Source organism: Tamandua tetradactyla, chromosome 12, assembly GCF_023851605.1.
Source record: "Tamandua tetradactyla isolate mTamTet1 chromosome 12, mTamTet1.pri, whole genome shotgun sequence".
Lineage (NCBI taxonomy): Eukaryota > Metazoa > Chordata > Mammalia > Pilosa > Myrmecophagidae > Tamandua > Tamandua tetradactyla.
The window spans coordinates 15,605,241-15,621,141 of record NC_135338.1 but is presented as its reverse complement, the minus strand read 5'-3'; the positions used below and the strand labels follow the sequence as shown (position 1 = coordinate 15,621,141).

General features: G+C 39.7%; 1 pseudogene; it reads left to right on the top strand.

Annotated features, from left to right (window-relative positions):
- The first annotated feature begins 5,127 nt into the window (after positions 1-5,127).
- LOC143651326 (keratin, type I cytoskeletal 18 pseudogene) lies at positions 5,128-8,158 on the top strand (annotated as a pseudogene).
- Positions 8,159-15,901: the final 7,743 nt, after the last annotated feature.

Sequence of the window (15,901 nt, the reverse complement as noted above, 5' to 3'; positions counted from 1 at the left end):
TTCAGTGGGCACTGCCTCCTGACTAGCTGTGTTGTATAATTCCAGAGGATGTGGTGAGACAGTCTGATGGAACCCTAAAGCCCACTGCCCTGTTTTCTAAAGGACCAATGATGCTGTGCCACAGCAACTGTACCAATGACATACCTCCTAGGCCTATAATTGCCAGAGTGGTGTGGTTAGAATGTAAAAAGATACAATTATCACTAGGCCTTCTCTTATGTGGGGACAGCATATATAGTATTGCAAGCTTAACACCCAATGTAGATAAAAAATAAAGACAATTAGAATTAAGTGCTGCATATATATACTAGATAAATATGACAATATCTCTTCAATATTAAATGGTATGCAAGAGGATACCAATCATGTTAAACATTAGAGTAAACTAAACTCATTTTATTTTTGGTTAATGAATTTACCTATGAAATGGAGAGTAGCCCTTATTGGGACAGCTATTATTTTGCTTGCCATATGTCTGTCTTGTTGTTGCCTATAATGTATCTGTGTATTGTTGTCCAGAACATCTTGCAGAGTAATATAAGAATTTCTTTTCCCTTATTCAGCAGAAGCAATTAAGAAGGTGGGAACTTTACCCACTTTTTCTTTATAAGAAATGTTCATGAGATGCTGCTTCTTAAGAATGAGAAATATTATGTAAAAGGGGGGATTTGATAGATGGATCAATAGAAAAATACTCAATATAATCCTTTAGCTATAAAATGCTTAGTATAATCTTCAGTAGCTAGAAAGCTGTTTATTATGATCAATTCATTCAAACAGTCTTGAATTCTTTTAAGCAGAAAAAGCCTGTGTTAGCTTGCTAGCTGCCATAATGTGATATACCAGAACTGGAATGGATTTATAAAAGGGAAATGCAATAAGTTTCAAGTTTACAGTTCTAAGGCCTTTAAAAGGTCCAAATTAAGGAATGCAGGAAGATACCTTGGTTCAAGAAAGCTGATGATGTTTGGGGATTCTCTCTCAGCTGGTAAGGTGCATGTTGATGTCTGCTAGCTTTCTCTCCAGGCTTCTTCAATGGCTTCTCCAGGGCTCTGTCCATTCTGTTGGTTCTGTCAGTTCTGGTGGCTCGCTGAAGATTCTGGCTTGCTTAACATCTCAGAGTGATGGCGGTTGGGCTATAAGCATCTCCAAACATCCACGTCTCTGTTCTCCATGTGTCCACATCTGTGTCAGCTCTTCTGTGGAGATTCTTTCAGATCTGTGGCTTCTGTCATTTCTCTGGTTTCTCCAAAATGTTTCCTCTTTTAAAAGATTTCAGGAAACTAATCAAGATCTACCTGGAAGAGAAAGTCATATCTCTAGACAATCAAAAGTTAATACTCACATTTGGAGATAATCTAATTGAAATATTCCAACCTACATTATTGAATAAGGATTAAAAGAAATGGCTGCTTCCACAAGATTGAACCAAGATTAAAACATGGCTTTTCTGGGGTACAGACTTTCAAACGGGCACAAAGACCTTGTTGAAATAGCTTGCTGTTTCTCTAATCTCAAAAAAAGTCTCTGCACCCACCAACCCACTCCATGTTGCCTGCAAGATGATGCAAGAGAAATCATCATACTGTCTGATAAACAGCACCTTCTTCTTGAAAAACAAGTCTGAAAGAGGGGAGGACTTCTAAGATAACAGGACATGCTTACTAAAGACCTCTTCTAATCATCTTCTTTATTCTGGATGCTGGCTATTTCTTTGCCTACTTAGAGTTATTAAATCCAAAATATCCCTCTCACACTCAGTTGGCCATGGAAATGTTTTCCTCCATTTCTTTTTATGTGCACCTGTAATAAAATTCACTGTCTCACCAAGACAAAGAGACTTGTTTCTCTCTTTGATGGGGATTAGGTGAAAACTGTTTTCTGGTGGTAACATCTTCACATCCTTGGAGACAGAGCCCAAAAGAACTTGGAGCCCTGGTGACCAGGCACCCAGATCCCACACACACCCACCTAGCCAGCTCTCTTAGCCAAGGAGTCTTGAGACAGCAACATGTTGCCATATGTCTGTCTTGTTGTTGCCTATAATGTATCTGTGTATTGTTGTCTAGAACATCTTGCAGAGTAATATAAGAATTTCTTTTCCCTTATTCAGCAGAAGCAATTAAGAAGGTGGGAACTTTACCCACTTTTTCTTTATAAGAAATGTTCATGAGATGCTGCTTCTTTATAAGAAGTGTTCATGGAATGCAGGTAACTCATGGCCCTGACCCCAGCTAGGAATTTGTACAAGTCAGTATAAGCAGTTAGGGTCTACTTTCCAGGGTCCTGAGTCCCTTGAGGCCTATTGAAAGGCCCAAATCTTTCCCAGCACCCTCTTAGGAATTTGTCATCTGATTGGCTCCAGTCTCATGCCCAAAGGCTTCTGTCTCCACAACTCACAGACCCACCAATTCACACAGCCCTGTTTTTGTCCAGTGGAAAATCACTTTTCATATACTTTTGTATTAGCATCTGAGAAAAAGGGATGGAAGACTGATATCATTTTAGGATATGCCATGATCTCCTTTGCACTTTGCTGCTGGTTTTATTGTCTTTCTCTGAACCCAGCAATCTCAAGAGATGGTCATCTGGTCTGTCTTTACATCTTTTCTCCAAGGCTTAGAGACCTTCATGCTCTGAAGGGTGGTTTGAGTCAAAAGGAAAGGGGTTCACCTTTGACATCAGTTCTTGTGCAAATTGCACACTCACAGAACACATATACTACACCTTTCAGGTCAGGAATTGTGGCCTGAGTCACCTGCATCATATTCCAGAAGGGAGGCTGTACAGACCTGTACTTCAGCCTCTCCATGCTCTCAGATCTTGGAAGGATTCCTTTCTGGGGCTACTTCAGCAGTGCTGCAAGAAGCATCCCCTCTGTCCTAATGGACTGCTTGCTCTCCTCACCTCCCAGGATAGAATCCCCAAAATAGGATGGCTGGGTCACATACATGAACATAAAAATTAATAACCTGAGCCACAGACATTCAAAAAAGTTTCAGTGGCTTAGTGGATACCAATGGCCATTAGCATGGTTGCTTCTCTGCATCTGCTGAAACTAGCTGTCAGCATTCTCTCTCATTTTGGCAGTCTGGTATCAATGGGGCAAAAGAAATTGCTTTCTGTGATTCAATTTGTGACTTCCCTGTGAGAAGTGGAGCCCCATCCAGTCACTAACTGGCATTTGGATTTGATTTCTCAGAGGCTTCTGTTCAGGTCCTCAACCCTTTAAAGGTCTTTCTCCATAGATACTCCAGGCATTTGTCCTTTTGCTGGAGTAGTATTTACCATGGCTGCAGGTTATCAGACCTCCTTTATGCAAGAGAAAGGCAAATCAGGTCGTTTCTTTGACATCAAAACCCTTCATAAAATCTCAGTCGTGCCTATGGACTGCCTGCAAAGTGTGGAGGGAATGAGATGGAGCAGACCCTTCCCTTTCATGTCTACAGCAGGTCTTGCCTTTCACAGGGGGGAGGGTATATCCTCAGGTCTGAGCATGGATGGTTCTAACTTCTGACCTACAGGACCTGGAGTAGCCACTTGAGGTCTATACCTCTGAATATTGAGGATGGTTTGTGAGGATTCCTTGGGATGATGCTCTTTCCAGGCAGTGATCTTGGGAAGGTCTGCTGTGACACAGCCACCAGGTGGCCTAGTAGTGTCTCAGGATTGTATTATTCCTTTAATTCATTCTACTTTATGGTCTGGGACCATGTTCTGTTGTAAGAACTCCTGTCCTGCTTATTTCCCCAAGTCATGGAGCACCTTGGAAAGGTTGGCACAGATACAAAGCAGCCCAGTTGCTGCCCTTGAGGGACTCTGCCTTGATGGACTGACCACAACACACTCCAGCTGACTTGCCAAGACAAGGCTCTGTCTGTGGTTAACAAGACCATGGACAAGCAAAACATGGAGAAGGGTGAGCCAATGGATCACAAACTGCTGGACATGATTTCAGAGGATCAAAGTAAGTCAGGGGACATATTGTAGAGGACAGCAATAATGGGGGCAGCTTCAGCAGCCTATATCCAGCCCCAGGAACAAGAACTTGTGCACTGAAAACATGCCCAAATGGTGGTGGACAGCATCTCACACACACTCCCACCTGCTCTGAGGAAGTCTGTTCATGCCCACAGTGACTGCTGCTTGTCAGTTACATCTCCCAGTTACAGGCTTGCCCGGGTGTGGCCCAGGTAGTGTGGGACACAGTTGAAAGTTGATATCAGGGAACTCTAAGAGAAAGGCCTCTCTTTTTGACCCAGTGGGCATGAATCCAAGCCCACACTTTTCACTTGCAGGGCACCTTCTAGCCAGGATGGGATGAGTTGTGGATCCAAAGTGATCAAGACAGCGGTGGGTACAATTTCCAAATTTTAAAATCCATGTGTTTATGATGTGAAAATAAAGTAAAATCACAATGATCCATTTTGGAGGCTCTATGGAACTAACTCAGTATTCACACCCATGATTCAGCCAGACAGCCTGCGTTTTGGGTCCATGCAGCAGTTACTCATGGCCTTTGGGCCTGTTCTCATCCCAAGTGGGCAAAGAAATCACTGAGTGTGAGAGCACATAGTTTGTCTGTACTCCACGATGGGTACCTTTATTTTCTTTCTAGTGAGCAAAACATGCCTTCACAACCATTATCTCAAGGAAAGCATTTTGACTTCCTCTCCATTGTTTTCTAAATCATCTCTTATCATCCAGCACCATTTTCAGAGAGGGGCAGGGTAGGTGGGCCCCCATCTTTCAGGAAAGGAGGACTAAGGCCTTTAGGGAATAAGGACCCAGAGAGGGAGCCACATAATAAAGAAGCAGGAATTCTGGCCCAGCAGTGCATTACAGCAGGCTCTAAGGTAAAGCAGACAGGTAGAAAACAGGATCACAGAGGAAGTCAGTGCTCTCTGCAAGGTACCCCAGAGCACGGAACACTCCATGGTCCACTGCTCAGGGGGCTTAGGCTTGGACTGCCCTTACCAGGGCCTCAGTCACCTTTTCTGGAGTAGTACAGGATCCAGAAGAGGTGTCTGCATTTTAAAAGGCTTCTAGCTCTGAGATCATTAGAAGTGAAGACATCCAGGGCTGGGGAGTGGGGTGTCTTATGGGAGGACACTCTGAAAGCTCTAGATGGAAGTTCCCACTGGCAAAGTCAGTTACTTTTTAACCAGATTCATTGGGTTGAGTGCTTCTTGGACCTGTATTTGTGAAAGTATTATTCAGAAGGGCTTTGGGTGATCCTTGGTGGTTCTGGACTTGGATTAGGAGACTGATTTCTCTGGCACTGACCATCTCTCATGGGGTCCACAAGGGATCAGGTAGTCTGGGGCCCCCAGTGAACATGAACTGACCAACTCTATCCCCCCCCAGAGCTGAAGATCCCTCACATGGTCAACATTTTCTACATGACAGATTCTTAGGCAATTATCATTTATTTGTCACCAAGCAGACTTCCCCAAAAGGGACCAAGATCAAGAACAGGACACTCTAAGCCCTTCTGTGAAGGAAGAAGAAGGGACCCAAATTGCCAAAGGCCAGTACTAACTCACCCTGATGTCTACTGACCTTGGGTTCACTTTTCTTGTGCCTAGCTGGTTGAGTGGGTTGGCCATCCCCAATGAGAAAGGCCAATCCATGTGGGCACTTCCCTCACAACCAGCTTATCAAGGCCTGCATACCATGGCTCCAGTTTCATCCCTGAACTGCTCCTGATGTCAGGATGACCTTGCTCATTAAGAGACTGACTTGGACTCCCATGGACCACTCACTATCTTAGGAAGCTCTGCACTTTCCTCAGGCCCATGGGTGCCCACCCAAGATCTTTCCAGAGGTCCCAAACCTACCTCACCCCACTGCAGCATTTCTCATGTTGCATAATGAATTACTATTGGAGATAGGTAACATTTACTTGGTGTAAATAGCAATGGCTAGACTTCAATATTATATTATACTCTGTTTCTCATCCAGCCTGAGAATCAAGTATTGGTTCTGTCACATAACGTGTTGATTTGAATGAGATGCTGCCTCTCATCCTGTAATTCAAGAAAGGAGTCATGCAGGTTGTCAGTCAGTTTATTGTACATGGGAAAAACAAGAGGAACAGTGAACTTTCCATGGCTTCACAAAAGAAACACACTGGCCCCTTTCCCAGAACAAATTGTACATTGCAGTGTCAGAGCCAGAAGTTTAGTCTGACCATCTGAATTCCTTGCTGTGGAGGTCAAAGGACATTACAGAAGCCATAGCAACCACTGAGAAAAATGTGGGTATCTTTCAAAATTATATTTGTAAGGACCTTAATTCAAACTATCTGCTCCTTGTGTAAAATACAAAACTACAGACAAAGTAAAAACTTCTGATATGGTCCCAAGACTGGTGGTTGGTCAGGAAGAATAGGTAGAGCACAGAAAATTTTTAGGGGAGTAAAAGTATTCTGGATTCTACTGTGTAGCTGAATGTATGACAGCATACAAGGATCTGAAGTCTCTTTTGTACAGCTCTGCATCCCCTCCATAGGAGTGTGGCCCAGGTTTGGTTGTGAAATACCAATGAGCCACATAGCAAAGGAAATTGTCAACATTAATCCAATTGGAAACAAACAGTTAGATGAGAAGTAAATCAACTTTAAACATAATATTATCAAGATAATCAGATTCACAGAAACCAGGAAATAATTACAAGGCACATTAAGAACCAAGATGACATGGCTAAGTCAAATGATCAAATTAAGAAGTTATAGGAAAAACAGAATTTGGAAGAATGAATCAAGGATGGTCAACAAATCTAAATAATTTCAACAAGATGTTTAATGAGATAAAGGATATTAAAGAGACACTAAGAGAGTATAAGAATTAGAGACAGCCATATCCTGAGTCCTGGACTCTTGCCTTCCTCATCAGAGAACATAGCTTTACCACCCACTCCACCACTTTCTGCACCAAATACTAATCTTGAGTTCTTCCCAGTTGCCCAGCCACTGGGTCAGGTTGATGAGCAGCACACCCAGTGTCCATGCAGGTGCCAGTGGCTTGGGCTACCAAGTCTCAGTGTCCCACTCCTCTAGCTCCCAGGGCAGCTGGGACCCAAGGGCCTGGCCATTGGGATAGCCAAAGGTGTGGTGGGAATGGGAGGCATCCAGGGCAAGAAAACAACCATGCAGGCACTGAACAACTGCCTGACCTCTTTCCTTGACAGGATGAGGAGACTGTAGATGGAGAATCAGAGATTGGAGGGCAAAATTTGGCACACCTGGAAAAGAAGGGACTCCAAGCCAGGGACTGAGCCTACTACCTGAAGATCATCATGGAAACAAGGGCTCAGAACTTTGAAAATTCTGTGGACAATGCCAGAAACCTTCTGCAGATTGACAATGCCTGACTGACTGCTGATGACTTCAGAGTTAAGTACAAGACTGAGGCAGCCATGTGCCAGTTTGAAGAAAATATCATCTATCAGTCTGTAAAGCCACTGATGACAAGAACATCACTCAGCTGTAGCTCTCAAGGAGGAGCTTCTCTTCATGAAGAAGAACCATGTGGAGGAAGTAAAGGGCATACAAGCCCAGATTGCCAGCTCTGGGCTGACCATGGAGGTTGATGCCCTCAAGTCTCAGGATCCCAACAAGATCATAACACACATCTGGGTCCAGTGATCTGAGTTGACTCAGAAGAACCAAAAGGAGCTGGACAAGTACTGGTCTCAGCAGACTGAAAGGCACCACAGTGGCCACCTGCCAGTCCTCTGAGATAGGAGTTGCTAAGATGACACTCATGAAGCTGAGACTTACTATCCAGTCCTTGGAAATCAACCTGGATATCATGAGAAAGGAAGGCCAGCATGAGAAAAGCCTGCAGAGGGTGGAAGCTCACAATACCCTGCAAATGGAGCAGCTCTACAGGGTCCTGTTGCACTGGAGTCAGAGCTGGCACAGACCTGGGCAGGGGGGCAGCACCAGGCCCAGAAGTATGAGACCCTGCTGAATTTCAGGGACAAGCTGGAGGCTGAGATCACCACCTACTGCCACCTACTAGAAGATGGGGTGGACTTCAGACTCAGTGTTGCACTGGGCAACAGCAACTCCATGCAAAACTTCTCCACCCTCTGGATCATGGATGGCAAAGTGGTATCTGACACCAATGACACCAAAGTTCTGAAGCACTGAGGCAGCAGATGCAGGATTCCCTTTGGGGAACAGGTGGCCAATAAAAATTTCCACTTCTTCAAAATGAAGAAGAATTACTAAGAATACATAGAAAAATAGCAGATCTAATGGAAAGGAAAGGTATTTTAGATGAAATTTAACAGATACTAGAGATACAACTGCAGATCTGAAGAAACAGAGGAAATAGTCAGGGAAGGTGACAGAAAACCTGAACTCAAACATGCAAAAGAACAAATGGAGAAAAAAGTGGATACATTTGAGCCAGGTTCAGGGAAATAACTGAGAGCATGAAGCACACAAATACATGGAATATAGGTATCACAGAAGGAGAAAATAATGGGGAAATGGCCAGGAAGAATATTTCAGAACCTAATAGCTGGAAATTTCCCAATCATTATAAAAGACATAAATATGAAATCCTAGAAGCCCAACATACCCCAAATAGAATAAATCCAAATAGATCCACTTCAAAACATATGCTACTGAGACAGTCAAATATCAAAGAGAAGGAGAGAAGCTTGAAAGCAGCAAGAGAAAAACTATTCACCACATGCAAGTCTCAATGCTGACTTCTCAGTGGACACCACAGAAGTGAAAAGACAATGGTATGATATATCTAAGTGACTGAAAAACATGTCTGTGAGCCAAGAATTCTTCATTCAGCAAAACTGTCCTTCAAAAATGAAGTACTTAAAATATTCACAGATAAACAAATGTTTAGATATTTATGTTAACAAGAATCCTGGCCTGCAAGAAATACTAAACAGAGTTCTGCTGGCTGAAAAAAATGCACAGATGTGAGGTTTGTAGAAGTATATTGAAGTTATGTCAATCAATAAGTGTAACTGAAAAGACAAAAAGAGAGAAAAAAATAAAAATTTGACAAATAAAAGTCAAAGGATAAAATGTTCAAAGTAAGGATGTCTTCTAAAGTAGCAACACTGAGAGTTAATGGGTTAAATTCCCCAGTAGAAAAGAGAGAGCTTGAGTGGTGTGATAGTGGCTCAGTGGCAGAATTCTCACCTGCCATGCCAGAGACCTGGGTTTGATTCCTGGTGCCTGCCATGTAAAAAAAAAAAAAGAGGAACATTGTCACAAATGATAAAAAATATCCAACTGTATGCTGTTTACAATAAGCTCATTTTAGACCTAAAGATACAAATAGGAAATTAACAGGATGGAAAAGAATCATCCATTTGGTCTGTAAACAAGAAAATCTGAGGTAGCTATACTAATATCCAACAAAATAGACTTTAAATGCAAAAATGTTAAAAGAGACAAAGAACACTATGTATTAATAAAAACACTATATATTAATGAACTAGCCATGTTGCCCCAAAGAGCATGAGGTGAGCACTGGCCACCCTTAAGGAAGTAACAAGCATCTCTACAGTGATAGCGGTTGACTTCAACACACCACTCTCTCCAATAGAGAGTCTAACAGAGGATCTACAAGGAGACAGAAAACACAAGTCACATGATAACAGAACTATACATAACAGATATATAGAAAATTGCACCCCAATTGCAAAAGCAGGATATACATACTCTCAAGTGTTCATGGAATTTGCTCAGAAAAGTCCACATGCTGAGACATAAAATATGTCTTAATAAATTTTTAAAGATTGAAATTATACCCAACATTTTCTCTGCTTATAAGGGAATGAAGCTGGAAATGAATAAGAATTGGAGATTCATTAATTTCACACACATATATGGACATTAAACAACATGATCTTAATGGGTGAAAGAAGAAATTGCAAAAAAATCAGTAAATATTTTGAGATAAAAAAACAAGGATATAGCATATCAAAACTTATGGAATGCAGAGAAGGTAGTGCTTACAGAGATGTTTATAGACCTAAAAGTCAACATCAAAAAGAAAGAACTAAAGTCAAACACCTAACAGAACCAGTGGAGAAAGTAGAGAAAGAACAGCAGACTAATCCCAAAGTGAGCAGAAGGAAAGAAACAAAGATTAGAGTGGAAATAAATGAAATTGAGAACAAAAGAAAAACAGAGAATCAATAAAACCAAAAGTTTTTAATTAATTAATTAATTTGTATCAATTAAATTTTTTTCAAAATACCAAAATACACCAACAAAACACAAGCATTCTAAACTTTTGATCATTCTGTTCTACATATATAATCAGTAATTCACAATATCATCACATAGTTGCATATTCATCATCATGATCATTTCTTGGAACATTTGCATCTATTCAGAAAAGAAATGAAAAGAAAACAGAATAAAGTTCATACATACCCTTACCCCTGCCTTTCATTGATCACTAGCATTTCAATCTAAACCTATTTAAACATTTGCTCCCTCTATTATTTATTTTTATTCCATATGTTTTCCTCATCTGTCCATAAAGTAGACAAAGGAAGCATCAGACACAAGGTTTTAACAATCACACACTTCATTGTGAATGCTATAAAATTATATGTTTATCTTCAAGAGACATGGCTACTGGAACACAGCTCTACATTTTCTGGCATCCCTCCAGCTTCTCCATTACATCTTGAATAACAAGGTGATAACTATTTAATGTGTAAGAATAACCTCTCGACTGTGATTGGAATCTCTCAGCTATTGACACTTTATTTTGCCTCATTTCACTCTTCCCCCTTTTGGTTGAATGGTTTTCTCAATCCCTTGAGGCTGAGTCTCAGCTCATTCTAGGATTTCTGTCCCACGTTGCCAGGAAGGTCCACACCCCTGGGAGTCAGGTCCCCCATAGACAGGGGGAGGGTGGTGAGTTTGCTTGTTGTGTTGGCTGGAGAGAGAGGCCACATCTGGGTGACAAAAGAGGTTCTCTTGGGGGTGACTCTTAGGCCTAATTTTAAGTAGACCTGACCTATCCTTTGTGAGGTTAAGTTTCATATGAACAAGTCTCAAGATTTGGGGCTCAGCCTATAGCTTGGTTGTCTGCACTGCTTGTGAGAATATCAAGAATTCAACTTGGAGAAGTTGAATTTTCCCCCTTTCTCACCATTCCCTGAAGGAGACTTTACAAATAATTTTTATTCACTGTTCAAATCACACAGGGCTTTATTGGGGCATCACTCTGGACAAACCAACAAAATCTCACATCTTACTCAAAGTTCCATATACTTATGGTGTTCAATTAAGCTGTCTACATAAGTTATATTAGGAAATGCACAAGTCAAAATATAAATTTTGTACCAAATAAACATTTTTTGCTTTAGTCTCACACATAAGTTAAAATTTTAAAATATTAATTACCATTTATTTTCAGCACCCTGCAGTAATGACATTCCTTTGTTCTTCCTCATGCAAAAACATTTTTTAAATTTGTACATTTAGTCACTATCATTATACACTCTAGGCATTCCTAGATTATACCATCTCAGACTTTATCATCTATCTTTCTTTCTGATTTCATTTATGCCCCCAGCTCTCCTCCATCATTCTCACATTCAGCTTCATTCAGTGTTTTAACATAATTGTATTACAGTTAGGTAGTATTGTGCTGTCCATTTCTGAGTTTACATTCAGTCCTGTTCACAATCTGTATCCCTTAAGTTCCAATTACCCAATATCTTACCCTCTTTCTATCTCCTGATGGCCTCTGTTACCAATGAAATTCTCCAAGTTTATTCACTAATGTCTATTCATATCAGTGAGACCATACAGTATTTGTCCTTTTGTTTCTGGTTAATCTCACTCAGCATAATGTCCTTAAGGTCCATCCATGTTGTTACATACTTTATTCTGTCTTACAGCTGCATAATATTCCATCTTATGTATATATCACAATTTGTTTAGCCACTCATCTGTCAATGGACATTTTGGCTGTTTCCATCTCTTTGCAATTGTAAGTAATGCTGTTATAAACATTGGTGTGCAAATGTCCATTTGTGTCCTTGCCCTTATGTCCTCTGAGTAGATACCTAGCAATGGTATTGCTGGGTCATATGGCAATTCTATATTTAGCTTTTTGAGGAACTGCCAAACTGCCTTCCACAGTGGTTGTATCATTTGACATTCCCACCAACAGTGGACAAGTGTGCCTCTTTATCCACATCCTCTCCAGCACTTGTCATTTTCTATTTTATTGATAATGGCCATTCTGGTGGATATGAGATGATATCTCATTGTGGTTTTGATTTGCATTTCTCTAACAGCCATGTAAGTTGAGCATGTCTTCATGTGCCTTTTGGCCATTTGTCTTTCCTCTTCTGAGAAGTGTCTGTTCAAGTCTTTTTCCCATTTTGTAATTGGGTTTTCTGTCTTTTTGTTTTTGAGTTGAACAATCTCTTTATAAATTTTGGATACTAGACCCTTATCTGATATATTGTTTCCAAATATTGTTTCCCATTGTGTAGGCTGTCTTTTTACTTTCTTGGTGAAGTTCTTTGATGCATAAAAGTGTTTAAGTTTGAGGAGTTCCCATTTATTTATTTCTTTCTTCAATAGTCTTGCTTTGGATGTAAGGTCTAGGAAACCGCCTCCTAGTATAAGATTTATAAGATATTTCCCTACATTTTCTTCTAACAGTTTTATGGTCTTAGATCTAATATTTAGGTCTTTGATTCATTTTGAGTTAATTTTTGTATAGAGTGTGAGATATGGGTCCTCTTTCATTCTTTTGCATATGGATATCCAGTTCTCTAGGCACCATTTATTGAAGAGATTATTTTGTGCCAGGTGAATTGGCTTGACTGCCTTATCAAAGATCAATTGTCCATAGATGAGAGGGTCTATATCTGAACACTTTATTCTATTCTATTGGTCAGTATATCTATCTCTATGCCAGTATCATGCTGTTCCAAAAATTTTTTTAAAGAAGATTAATAAAATTTGAAAACCCTTAGATGTTCTGGCAAGCAAAGAGAAAATATGTAAATAAAATTTAAAAATGAGTGGGAGATCATTACCATGGATGCTGAAGAAATAAAAAATATCATAAATCAATACTATGAAAGACTGTTTGCAGTAAAACTGGACAAGATAGATTAAATGAATAACTTCCTACAAAAACACAAACAGCCTGCACTTAGTTAAGAAGAAATAGAAGACTTCAACAAACCAATTACAAGTAAGACATTGAATCAGTCATCAAAAATCTTACAAAAAGGAAAAGCCCAGAACCAGGTAGTTTCACAGGCAATGTTTTATGTAGTATTTCAAGAAGAATTAGCACAAATCCTGCTCAAACCCTTCCAAATATTGAAGAAGAGCAAACATATGTAATTCATTCTATGAGGTGAAAATTACCTTAATACCAAAATCTGCTAAAAATAATATTTAAAATACTACAGAAAAAGCTCTCTAAATGAAATGTATGTATTCATTATATAGATACTAAACTCCTGAACAAATTATTTGAAAATCAAATCCAATAGCACATTAAAACAATTGTACATGATTGTTCTAGTTTGCTAGTTGTCAGAAAGCAATATATTAGAAACAGAATGGCTTTTAAAAAGGGAAATTTAATAAATTTAGCTAGTTTAAGTTTTAAGGCCAAGAAAATGCCCCAAATAAAACAAGTCTATAGAAATGTCCAATCAAAGGCATCCAGGGAAAGGTACCTTGGTTCAAGAAGGTCGATGAAGTTCAGGGTTTCTCTCTCAAGTGGAAGGGCACATGGCAAAAACAGTCAGAGTTTCTATCTCATCTGGAAAGGCACATGGTGAATGCAGTCAGGTTTTCTCTCTCATATGAGAAGGGCACATGGTGAACATGGTGCCATCTGCTAACTTTCTCTCCTGGCTTCCTGTTTTTGAATGCCTGGGAGGCATTTTCCTTCTTCATCTCCGAAGGTCACTGGCTGGTGGACTCTGCCTCTTGTGGCTGTGCTGTTCTGCCTCTCTCAGAACCTCCTTCATTCTCCAAAATGTTTCTTGTTTTATAGGACTTCAGAAACTAATTAAGACCCACCCAAATGGGTGGAGACACACCTCTACCTAATCCATCTTAACAGCCACTCTTGATTAAATCACATCTCCAGGGAGATGATCTAATTACAGTCTCAAACATACAATACTTAATAGGGATTAGAAGAAATGGCTGCCTTTTCAAAATGGGATTAGGATTAAAACATGGCTTTTCTAGGATACAAACATCATTTCAAACCAGCACAATGATGAAGTAGGTTTTATTCCAGGTATGTAAGCATGGTTCAACATAACAAAATCAATACTGTCCATGGAATACTCTACATCAACAAATCAAAATGGAAAAACTATATGATCATGTGAATTAATACAGCTAAGGTGTTGACAAAATCCAGCATCCTTTCTTAATAAAAACACTGTTAAAGGCAAGAATCAAAGAAAACTTTCCCATCATGATATAGAAGATATATGGGAAACCCACAGCTAAAATCATACTCGTGGCTTTCTCTCGTAGATCAGGAACAGAAAAGTATGCCCATGTCACCACTGTTGCTGAACACTGTCCTAGCAGTTCTAGATAGAACAAGTAGGTAGGAAGAAGGAATGAAAGGCATTCAAATTGGCAAGGAAGAAGTTAAGTTTTCACTCTTTGCAAAAGACGTGATCCTATATTTGGTAAATCCCATAAAAATAATGACAAACCTACTAAGCTAATAAATGAGTGCAGCAAAGTGAGAGGATAAAGATCAACATGCAAAAATGTGTGGGATTTCTATACACTAGTAATAAGTTAACTGAGGAGTTAATAAACAAATTCCATTTACAGCAAAAACTAAAAGAATTAAATATCTAGGAATAAACTCAACTAAGGATGCAAATGATGTGTTCAGAGACACCTACAAAATATTACAAAATAAGTCAAAGAAGTCCAGAATAAATAGAAATACATACCACAGCCATGGATTGGAAGGATGTCGATTCTATCCAAATTGATCTACAGATTCAATGCAATACCATTCAAAATTCTAACCACCTAAGTTGCAGAAAATAGAAAAGCTAACTATCAAATTTATTTGGAAGGGTGATGGCCTTGAATAGCAAAGCCCATCTTAAAAAGAAGAATGAAGTGGGAGGTATCACACTTCTGAATTTAAAGCATATTAATAAATGAAGTCAAAGAGGTCAAAACAGCATGGTCCTGCCATAAAGATAGACAAATTGATCAATGGAATCAAATTGAGATTTCATAAATAGGCCCTTAGAACTATGGTCAAATGTTTTTTTACAAGGCTGCAATATCTTTGTTTCAACACTTTTTGGTGGAACTGGATAGCAATATCCAAAACAATGAGAGAGGGCCCCTATCTCATACCTTTTTCAAAAATTCACTTAAAGTGATCAAAGATCTAAATATAAGAGCCAGTATAATAAAACACTTAGAAGAATATATAGGGAAATATCTTCAAGACCTAGTGATAGAAGGTAGTCTCATAGACTTTACACCCAAATCACAAGCAATGAAAGAAAATCTAGATACAGGGGACCTCCTTAAAACTGCATATTTCCATGATTCAATGCACATTGCCAAGAAGTTGAAAAGTCAGCTGAAACAATAGGAGAATTTATTTGGTAACCATATATCTGAAAGAGGGTTGATAACCAGAATAAATTAGAAAACCTATAACTCAACAATAAACAAACAGCCAAATTTAAAACTGGGCAAAAGACCTTGATAGCCATTTTTCCAAAGAAGAAAGATCACAAAAAATGCACTTGAGGGCGGGCCACGTGGCTCAGTAGGCAAGAATGCTCACCTGCCATGCCAGAGGACCTGGGTTCGATTCCTGGTGCCTGCCCATGTAAAAAAAAATGC